Source organism: Budorcas taxicolor, chromosome 2 (assembly GCF_023091745.1).
Source record: "Budorcas taxicolor isolate Tak-1 chromosome 2, Takin1.1, whole genome shotgun sequence".
NCBI lineage: Eukaryota > Metazoa > Chordata > Mammalia > Artiodactyla > Bovidae > Budorcas > Budorcas taxicolor.
This window is the reverse complement of record NC_068911.1, coordinates 139,344,796-139,356,901: the sequence shown is the minus strand read 5'-3', so window position 1 is coordinate 139,356,901 and position 12,106 is coordinate 139,344,796.

The window sequence follows — 12,106 nt, the reverse complement described above, 5'->3', positions numbered from 1 at the left end:
GTCTGAGCCACTAGGGAAACCCAGCGCTCTGTTGATAAATCAGTATTTGGCTCCTAATAAGTAGAGGAGTCCCCTTCATGGATCACTGCTTTGTCGTGGTGAAGGGGCTTACGTAACTCAATGAAAGTCCATATAGTCAAAGCTATGGTCTTCCAGTGGTCATGTACGGTTTTGAGAGCTGGACTGACTGTAAAGAAGGCAGAGCGCCAAAAAATTGATGCCTTCGAACCGTGGTGCTGGAGAATACTCCTGAGAGTCCCGTGGACAGTGAGAAGATCAAGCCAGTCTTGATCTTGAGGGAAATCAACCCTCAGTTCTCAGAAGGACTGATGCTGAAGCTGAAGCTCCAGTATTCTGGTCATCTGATGAGAACAGTCAACTTCTTGGAAAAGTCCCTGATGCTGGGAAAGATTGAGGGCAGAAGGAGAAGAGGGCATCAGGGGATGAGATGGCTGGATGGCATCACCAGTGCAATGGACATGAACTTGGGCAAACTTCGGGAGATGGTGAGGCACAGGGAGGCCTGGCGTGCTGCAGTCCGCTGGGTCACAAAGAGTCAGACATGACTGGGTGACTGAACAACAGAGGAGAGGACTGACACTCTGATTTCTTGTTTCTGGAATACTGAGTGCTTATACTTTCAGTTTCAGACCAAAATTGTATAATTATGGTTATATTCATGGGAGTAAGAGTTTTTTAATTCATTCATTTTAATTAATTCTTTTGCAACATGTAAATATCATCAGAAGTTTATTCAAGTGTAGACATCCCTATTTTCCTCAAAATTTTTTTCAGATATCCTACTGAAGCTCACAATTTTGGGGGTAGTTGTTTGTTGCCCTTTATGGAAAGTAGTTGTTGATTTCATATCAGTTGGAATCATGGCTATAGCAGGAAGATCAGATTTACCCTTTTTTGTTCAGTTCTTGTGACCAAGAATTCAGTCCTGCTATCAGTAACCTTTGAGCACAAAGTGTCAGTCTCACGAAAGGAATCTTCTTCCCCTGCTGCATTTATTCCATATTTTCTCCCAATATTCAGCCCTTTCCCTCCCCCACTCTCTTCCTTTCCCTTTTGATGATAACTCCTTGAGAAATTGCCTCCAATTTTACAGCTTAAATTATATTTGTAGATGGTTCTCAGGTAAATATTTCCACCCTAACCCCTCTAAGGGGTCCTGTACCCTCATTTCAATATCTTTGCTGGACATCCTCACCCAGGTTTCCTTCAAGCTTCTCAAATCCAACATATCCGAGGTGGAAGATATCTTTGCACCCTAGATCAGTATCTCTCCCAGATTATCCCCATCCTTCCAGTCACCAGGTGTCAAACTCTTCTGTCTCTCATACTTCCCGCAATCAGCTGCCCAATTCTGTTGATTTTACCCATGTGATCTATCCCACTCCTTTCTGCATTGCAGAAACCCTGCTTCCGTTCTTTATTACTCTGGATCTGTGGTGTGGTCCTGGTATCCTATCTGGCTTGTCCACCTCCTGCCTCTCTTATTCACAGTCCATCTTATATACTGTTGCCAGACAGTTTCCACTCTTCCAAGACTCAGGGGCCTGCTTGCCATGGCCAAGTCCATGCACGACAGTTCAAGATCTCTACAACTTTACCCAGAGTTGCGGGTCATTCCTCGGTTCCTCCTTTCCACTTTATACACTGCGTGCGTATGAGGTCAGTCGCTTCAGTCATGTCATGCTCTTTGCGACACTATGGACTGTAGCCCACCAGGCTCCTCTGTCCCTTGATTCTCCAGGCAAGAACACTGGAGTGGGTTGCCATGCCCTCCTCCAGGTTTCTTCCCAGTCCAGGGGGTGAACCAGCATCTCCTGCATTGCAGGCAGATTCTTTACTGCTAAGCCACCAGTGAAGCCCTCTATATACTTTATGCTCCAATAAAATCAGTCTCTTGATGACTGTCCCAGATGGGACTCACTGGGCAGCAAACTCCAAGGCAGAGGTTAGAGCAGAATTTTATTAGGAAGCGCTTTTCTGTAGCTGTGGCAGGGGAGTGATGGAAATAGGACTGGGCAGAGGAAGATGAGATCTCATGCAGGCCCCTGAAAAGGAGGCACTCTTGGAGCCCGTTTGAATCCTGAGTTGGGTTGAGAGGGGTGGACCTTGAGAACCCTGCACTGCTCCATCTTTGGATATAGCCTCTTCGTGCAGGGCAGTTTTCTTCATTAGGGGAGGCCTCCAAAAGGACCAACAGCCGCTGCCATCTTCTGGCAGTCCTCCCAGCACATAGAGGAATAAACCCTTTATCAGTAGTTAACAGCCTTTTTGGCACCAGGGACTGCTTTTGTGGCAGACAGTTTTTCCATGACCTTGGGAGTGGGGATGGATTTGGGATGATCCAAGCACACATTTATTGTGCACTTTATTTCTATTATTATTATTACATCAGCTCCACCTCAGATCATCAGGCATTAGATCCCGGACAGTGGGGACTCCTGCTTTACATAATCCCTTTATTTCTCAAAGTAGGTCCAAGGGGTACATCACACCCTACCAGAGGCACTTTTCTATAAGCTCAGTGGCAAACTGAGATCTGTCTTTTGTGCCCATTTCTAAACTTTTTCTTTGGTAATAATATGCCCTTGTTCCTGTTAAACTTCTAGTCTCCTTTGCCACTAGACACCACACAGTTCCACCCAACGCCTCTGATGAAAACTGATACATGTCACTGCTAGATTTGCATTCAGAAGAAGTGATGGGCCCCCCAAGTCTCCTCCTTTCCTCTTGCCTCCTGGAAGGTAGGCAGGCTGATGTGGGCTGAAGCATAGAATTTGTTTCATGAGACAGAAGCTATGTCTTAAGGATTTCACAACGAGAAGATGGAGGGTGTGTGGGGCCACCTACTAGCTCCGGGTGGCTCCTTCAAGAGGGAAAAGCTTCTATCTTTTTTAAACTACTGGTCTTCTGGTCTTCGTTATTTCAGTTGAACTTGTTCATCTACCTAGTTCAAGTTGCAACAGTTTTCTTCCCATTTCCATGTCCCTGGTGCATGCTAAGTCGCTTCAGTCATGTCCAACTGTGTGCAACTTATGGACTAGAGCCTGCCAGGCTTCCCTGGCCATAGTTCACCGATTGTTCAGACACCAGTTTAAATGTTTCCTTATCTGGAGAATCTTGTTGATCTTCCTACACCCCAAAGGAGGAAGTAGTATTCTCCTCTGCTGACCTTCCATGGTAGTTTATCTAGCATGACACTTTTACCTAGCATGACACTTTTATCATAGTCATTCTTCAAATAGGACCATTTGTAGTAACACTGACAGACCTAGAGATTATCACACCAAGTGTAGTACTGCTACTGCTGCTAAGTCGCTTCAGTTGTGTCCGACTCTGTGTGACCCCATAGACGGCAGCCCACCAGGCTCCTCCATCCATGGGATTCTCCAGGCAAGAACACTGGAGTGGGTTGCCATTTCCTTCTCCAATGCATGAAAGTGAAAAGTGAAAATGAAGTCGCTCAGTCGTGCCCGACTCTTAGCGACCCCATGGACTGCAGCCTACCAGGCTCCTCCATCCATGGGATTTTCCAGGCAAGAGTACTGGAGTGGGGTGCCATCACCTTCTCCGAAGTGAAGTAAGACCAATACAAATATATAATATCACTTATATGTGGAATTTTTTTTAATGGTGCAAATGAACTTATTTATAAAACCGAAATTGATTCACAGACATAGAAAACAAACTTAGTAGTTACCAAAGGGAAAACGTGGGAAAGGATGAATTAGAAGTTTGGGATTAACATATATTCACTACTATATATAAAATAGGTAAACTACAGGATCAATGATGTGATCACTCACACTCACCTAGAGCCAGACATCCTGGAATGTGAAGTCAAGTGGGCCTTGGAAAGCATCACTACGAACAAAGCTAGCAGAAGTGATGGAATTCCAGTTGAGCTATTTCAAATCCTGAAAGATGATGCTGTGAAAATGCTGCACTCAATATGCCAGTCAATTTGGAAAACTCAACTGTGGCCACAGGACTGGAAAAGGTCAGTTTTCATTCCAATCCCAAAGAAAGGCAATGCAAAAGAATGCTCAAACTACCGCACAATTGCACTCATCTCACACACTAGTAGAGTAATGCTCAAAATTCTCCAAGCCAGGCTTCAGCAATATGTGAACCATGAACTTCCAGATGTTCAAGCTGGTTTTAGAAAAGGCAGAGGAACCAGAGATCAAATTGCCAACATCCGTTGGATCATGGAAAAAGCAAGAGAGTTCCAGAAAAACATCTACTTCTGCTTTATTGACTATGCCAAAACCTTTGACTGTGTGGATCACAATAAACTCTGGAAAATTCTGAAAGAGATGGGAATACCAGACCACCTAACCTGCCTCTTGAGAAACCTGTATGCAGGTGAGGAAGCAACAGTTAGAACTGGATATGAAACAACAGACTGGTTCCAAATAGGAAAAGGAGTATGTCAAGGCTGTATATTGTCACTCTGCTTATTTAATGTATATGCAGAGTACATCATGAGAAATGCTGGGCTGGAGGAAGCACAAGCTGGAATCAAGATTGCTGGGAGAAATATCAATAATCTCAGATATGCAGATGACACCAACTTTATGGCAGAAAGTGAAGAACTAAAGAGCCTCTTGATGAAAGTGAAAGAGAGTGAAAAAGTTGGCTTAAAGCTCAACATTCAGAAAACAAAGATCATGGCATCTGGTCCCATCACTTCATGGCAAATAGATGGGGAAACAGTGGAAACAGTGGCTGACTTTATTTTGGGGGGCTCCAAAATCACTGCAGATGGTGAGTGCAGCCATGAAATTAAAGACGCTTACTCTTTGGAAGGAAAGTTATGACCAACCTAGATAGCATATTAAAAAGCCAAGACATTACTTTGCCAACAAAGGTCCGTCTAGTCAAGGCTATGGTTTTTCCAGTAGTCATGTATGGATATGAGAGTTGGACTATAAAGAAAGCTGAGCGCTGAAGAATTGATGCTTTTGAACTGTGGTGTTGGAGAAGACTCTTGAGTTCCTTGGACTGCAAGGAGATCCAACCAGTCCACCCTAAAGGAGATCAGTCCTGGGTGTTCATTGGAAGGAATGATGTTGAAGCTGAAACTCCAATACTTTGGCCACCTGGTGTGAAGAGCTGACTCATTTGAAAAGACCTTGATGCTGGGAAAGATTGAGGGCAGGAGGAGAAGGGGACAACAGGGGATAAGATGGTTGGATGGCATCACTAATTCAATGGACATGGGTTTGGGTAGACTCCGGCAATTGGTGATGGACAGGGAGGCCTGGCGTGCTGCAGTCCATGGGGTCGCAAAGAGTTGGACCCGACTGAGTGACTGAACTGACTGACAGGATCAGCTGTATAGCACAAGGGAACTATACCCAATATCTTTCAATAGCCTATAATGGAAAAGAATCTGAAAAAAGAATAGATGTATATGTTTGTATAACTGCATCACTTTGCTATATAGCTGAAACATTATAAATCAACTATAGTTCAATTAGAAAAGAAAAGAATGAATAATTGGCAGTTCTTCCCCTATTCTCAGATCCTGTGCTAAGTGATAACATCCTGTAAAGCAGCACTGGGCTTCCCAGGTGGTGCTAGTGGTAAGGAACACACCTACCAGTGCAGGAGATGTGAGAAATGTGAGTTTGTCACTGGGTTGGAAGATACCCTGGAGGAGGGAATGGTAACCCACTCCAATATTCTTGCCTGCAGAATTCCACGGACAGAGGAGCCTGGAAGGCTATAGTCCAAAGTGTCACAAAGAGTCAGACGTGACCGAGTGACTTAGCACGCATGAACGCAGAGCAGTATCTGACCATCATAGCTTCTGACCTGCTGTACCCAGCAAAGATCTTTCATCTGGTAGACACTTGTATTATTTGTTGACTCAATGAAGTTTTTTAAAATATGGGATTAAAAGGGGCATTCCTTTCAATTTTCACTGATCAGTTTTGTAACAGAAAATTTTCACTCAACAGAGGTAACAGAAAAATTCCATCTCTCACTTAACATCCTGCAGATTCATAAGCTGATTAACACATTTCCTCTTAGGTGGAATAAATTTTGTAGGAATACATTTGCGACCTTTTCCTTTGGTCTTGCTGTCCTCTCTGTGTGGGTGTGCTCAGTCACATCTGACTCTTTGCGACCCCATGGACTGTAGCCTGCCAGGCTCCTCTGTCTAAGGGGATTTTGCAAGCAAGAATCCTGGAGTAGGTTGCCTTGCCCTCCTCCAAAGGATCTTCCTGACCCAGGGATCAAACCTGCATCTCTTGCATCTCCTGCACTGGCAGGTACATTCTTTACCACTAGTGTCACCTGAGAAGCCCTATCTTCTCTGTCTAGTTCTAACAAATGGCCAGAACGTACATTTAAGCAGTGGCATCATTACAAGTTCTGTAACTGGGGACACTCCCACTACCTCCTAGTGGCAGTGGTTTCTATGGTAGCTTCGAGCAGAATCAGCCCACAAAAATAGGCAGGAAGTGATTCTCTCCAAGGATATTCTGATTACATCCTCATGCTCATTGCATGTGTGCATCACATGTGGTCTTGGATTCAGACAAGGATTAGGAATTCGGCTGTCTGTGTCCTGACATTGGTCCTACCACTTACCAGAATGATGATCACAATGAAAGCATTAAACTTTTTCAACTTCGAGGTTTCAGCTATAAAATGGAAATATAAGAGGGGCAATACAGTGATGTAGTTGGAATATGGGCTCTGGAGCCTAAAAGACCTGGGGGTTCATTCTCACTCCATCACTAAGTGGAGCTTTCACACTCTGTATGATCTAGAAAGCTGTGGAAGAATCGGGAAAAACTTTGTGAAGGAGGTCATTTTGGATTCCTGTGCATCGCTTGGGGATGCACAGGAATGTGACTAGAGCTGTGGGAGGAAGGGGAATTCTTCCCAGTGAAGGAAACAGTCTGAGCCATGGCTGAGAGACTAGAAAGCATATCTTTTCTCTAATGATTCAACTGTCCCATCCTTTTCGGGAGCGAGGAGGGCATGCACCCACACACACATACATACACATACATCCACACACAATTACATACACACACACACATGCACACAAATGAGCAGGGATGTAGAACCACAGATCCCCAGAGAGACCCACTGGCTGCCTACCTTTGTGACCTGATTCTGTGCTGACAGGAAAAAGCAAAATAAAGGTTCAAGAAATTACCAAAGTATTAATGGCATGTATATGCTGATGACTAGATTACAGTGATTTTAATTTTCTTGAATTTTTTTTGTTTTCCACATTTTCTTCAATAAACATGTAAATTTTTCATCACTCTTTCCTGATTTTTCAGTTTCTGAATTTCTTTTCTCAAGAATCCTTTATTTGCTTGGATCCAAAAAGTTACACAAGGATCTTTGGACTTGCCACATTGGCTGATTCATCCCTGTATCTAACTGGCCTGGAGAGTCAGACTGAAATAAATTCTGTCCTTAAGATTTTGTTGGACCTAGTCCTGTACTTCCTGTTGCCGGGTAGCAGACATGCATAATCAACCTCAGCACTCTATCAAACCAGTGGTAGATATGGCAAAGGAGCCAGGCAGCCACTACGCAGCTATAGTAAGCTTTGAGATAATGTCTATTTGTCAACACTAGACCAGTCCATCTCCCACAAATGAGCACATCTGAATAAGCTTAGCACTCGAAGCACCACCAAAAGGAAGTAGCTTCAGGCAGGCTTCCTTTGACCCCCTGTGGCTTTCACGTCCCCAAGAAACAGCAGTAGGTTGACATGTAAGTGGCAGCTCATGAAAATGCCTGCATGACTCTTCACATGGCCACGTGCAACCCTGACTGAGGTCAAGATTGCATCTGCACACTCGCTGAAACGATCAAGCAGATTGCAGGGGCTGCATGTGAAAACGTCTCATTATTTTATGTTGAACTTACATCCAAGGGGCCATAGGCTCAATTCTGTGCAAAGACAGTTTCTGTTTGCACTGCCTTTATCCACGTGGTGTTTTTAAAATATGAATTGCTGCATGATTTTTTTTTTAAAGGTAATCCTATATATGAATCTGGATTGATGGCTTCTCTAGAAAAATGAGTGGGAGAGGCAATGAAGGTGATGCTAGTGGTAAAGAACCTTCCTGACATCACAGGAGACACAATAGATGTGGGTTTGATCCCTGGATTGGGCAGATGCCCTAGAGGAAGGCATGGCAACCCACTCCAGTATTCTTGCCTGGAGAATCCCATGGACAGAGGAGCCTGGCAGGTTACAGTCCCTGGGGTCACAAAGGGTTGGACACAACTGAAGGGACTTAGCATGCACGCAAAGCAGTGAAGGGTCCAGTTTTCCGCGGGTGACCACTGACTGGAGTGGAACAGAGACCAGGCGTGTGCTCTCCAGCTCAGCTCGGTCTCCTTGGCTCTTTTGTCTCCTAGACAGCTGTTCTGTTCATATGGATAATGGGCACCCTTGCTTCATACCATTTCACCTAAGTATTGATAGGAAAAACAGTTTAAACATACTGCGTACCGTCCATTCACTATCTCTATGGGAGTGACCCTGGCTCAGCGGCACTGTCTTGCTGCAGGGCAGGGGCCACCCTGATGTCATTTATAAGTTACTGTCTTCCTTCTTTCAGTCTGAGACCTGGGTCTGAAGAAGCAGGGAGCTCTGCTGTCAGCTCATTTACCTCCTGAGGCTGGAAGCTATTTAAAGCTCCAAATAGATCTGAAGAACTCTTGATACCCTCCTGATCATTCAGGATGAAGATTTTTCTGTTTTACCTTGCTTTTGAGGGACCATTCATTTCCTGGGTAAATCTCGCTTTCGGTGATCATCACAGTCAGATAAATGTTCTCATGGGTGAACACTGTGGGGTCACAAGTGCAGCCTTTCAGCCACACCAGGACAAGGGTGTGTCCTCAGATGATGGACTGGCAAAGGGGACCTCGGAAGATTCCAGCAGGATAACTATTTTCAGGTGATGTGGGATCGTGTATTTCCTTTCTCACCAGAAACCAAGTATGTGACCAGTAACTTGTTCTAGTCAAGCAGCCAGAGCAGATAATAGGTTTTTGAAAAGACAGCAGAAGTATAACCTTGTAAGGCACACCAAAAAAGAGATAAATAGTAACTTTGGTGGACTGGAAGTGAAATTACACTTGGAAGATGATTTTGATCCCTCATGAATTGAAAGACTTACTAAATAATGCTTTAAAAGCATTTATGGTTCTTATCCATCCCCTCACTATGGACTGAGATTAGCTGGGGACTTTTACACTAAGAAAATAGGGTTTACAGGTCAGATCAAGAAGCCCTCTTTGTCATTACTGACAGCCCCAAACACTGAAGACTGATCTATGATACGCTCATTGGTGGGAAAATATCTAAAAATATTAGGTTTTGATGGAGAACCTTATAATAATAATAATCGTCACTCCAGCAAAAAGAAATACAGATATCTGGAGCAGACATTTAAGTCTGAATATTACAGACTATTCTACTCCCAAGGCATTTGTAGACAGACTTCTTTCCATCAACAAAAGTGAGCCCTGGTTAAACGAAACAGCACATGATCATGGCTTTAGGTCCAACGGCACAGCCTCTTGGCTCAAGTGCCACTTCCTCTTACCTCTTTGAACTCAACGGCAGAGACAGTCTCCCTCCTCTCTTCTGAGGCACCGAATTTCTTAAGTCTATTAAGGCACTTATCACATTGAATTTAAATGTTGCATCTTGCTAGAAGATTGAGAGCTCAGAGTCATAGTGTCCTTGAGACCTGGCACAGTACTGCAGAATTTTTATAGATCAAGTTTGGGAAAGGCAGAAAGGAAAGAAGTAAGGAGGTGAGGGAGTGGGAGAGGTGGATGGCAGGCTAGCAGAACGTAAGGAAATGTAGGCCAGACAGAAGGAAAAAGACACTTAGTACTACTTACCCAGAGTGTCTGGCCTCCTCTTCTTTAGTCTTGAAGCATACTACTTCCTAAGCCTTGAGTGTTTCCCAGTTTATAAGACCAGAGAACTTATCTTTCAAGACAGGTCAACACGTTTTCAGCAAGCCTTCCTGCATCCCTCTCCCTACACCAGTCCTCTTATCTTAACTTCCTACATGATTTAGTTTACTTACCACCTTGGGCTCAGAGGGGGTTTTTTGTTTTGTTTTAGACACATTGTCTTTCCATGCTAAACTGTGAGCACCTTAGGGCCTAGAGTTTTATTCTGCTCCTTCAAGTCCCAGGTAGAGTTCCTGGCACAGAAGCTTAATAAACATTTGTCAAATGAATAAACTAATGAGTAGAAATTCCTAACTTTTGTAATTAACCTAAAGGGGGCCTACATTAAATTTGAAAGGTTACTTAGGAATTTCATTGTGAGTATATGGATTACCCACCTAATTATTTATATCAAAGTGTTAACTCTAGGCCTGCTGTCCTATTTTCTAGAAAGTTTCTGGGTCACCTTTCACAGTCAGTTACCAAGGGAGCATGAGAGAATTCAATTTGGTGTCAACCTCAAAAACGGAATGAGAAAGAAAAACATAAAAATGAGATAATTCCTTTAAAGTCAAATATACTGATAAATTATACTCTAATATTCTTTAAAGTATACTCTTCATGTTACTTTAAGTGTTCCATATTTCTTTTATCATACAAAATGACATAGAAACAAATGAACTATGGTGATCGGACATGAAATTTACATCAGACTCTTCAGACTTGGGCAGATAAGGCTCTTGAGGCGAACTCTAAGCAGGGTGATTATGGGAGGATAAGAATTGATGAAGACTAGAAAAATAAACGAGGGTGAGGTCATGAAAGGCAGCTAGCACTTCAAGTCATATTGTTAGGTTTGGGCTTTATCTTATAGAAAATGAGAAACTGCTACAAACTCTATCAGAGGAATGACGTAGTCAGATTAGGCTCTGTGTTACTGCAGTACCTTTATGTGAGATACATGCAGTTGTTGATGCCAAACCAAAGCAGGGCAGTGGGAAGAGAGAGGAGACATTGAGAGACATTCATAAAATCGGATTATTATTTGATGAACAATCCTATGTAAGGTGTGAGGAAATACCTTCCTTTGAATGTTTTTGGTATTACAATGTAGACAACCAAACACTTCTGTTTTCTTTTTTAGTTTGATTCTAATGGTACCAGGCTCAAAAGTGTGGATGTCATGACTAGCCATCCCCTGTTTAAACTCAGAAGAGAGACAACAAAGAAAGAAATAATAGTAATGGCATGACCCTACTGTGTTCCCGCCCCCAACCCCGGACTTATAAAAAGCAAAGCATTTCCAATAAATCCACTGAAGCTGAATCCTAATCAGCAATATATTTACCATCAATCAGGATTTTATTTTGCTCCATTGACCAATTAAATTTTCAGTGAGCCTTTGATTGAGAGACCGGCGCTAAAAGATATCTGGTGCACAGCCATTGAATCAACAACACAAGAGAGCACAGAAAAAGGGTTTAAGAAAAATGACCGAAGTATAAAACTACAACATTCAATGTTAACGAAAGTTTTAATATACACTTGACTGAAGATGCATACAATGAACTACTGAATCTCCATCTATAGACAACCAAGATACGAATGAATTTATTTAGCTTCCAGCAAAACTTCAGGCTGTGCACTTAAAGAACTGGAAACCATCTAAAAATGAAAATTAACAGTGGAAGCAACAATGGCTATAAAGTATGGTGGGATGACTTTAAAGAAAGGATTCGACTACTGTTTGGAAAGTTCTTCAGACACTAGTCTTTGAGAAGTTTGTGCATTTCCCATCTCTGCATAGTTAAAAAAAAAAAAAACAAAAACAAAGAAAGAAAAACAGAAACTAAAGTCACACACAAACCACTTGGCAAAACTCCACAGCTCTATGTGATTCATGTTTTAGAACATGCACCTATGTGTACTGCTCATTTATCTAAGAAGAGTAGCTCTAATTCAATGGGTTCATGCAGTATCCGAGGGTGAGCAATGAAGTCAGCGCACATCTCCTCATCCAGGTGTCACCAATTAATGAAGCAAAAGTTAACGGGTGAAACGGGAACTTGTCATCACTTTACGCTAACTCTTGTAGGGTAACATTAAACGGTGAGATGCTTGT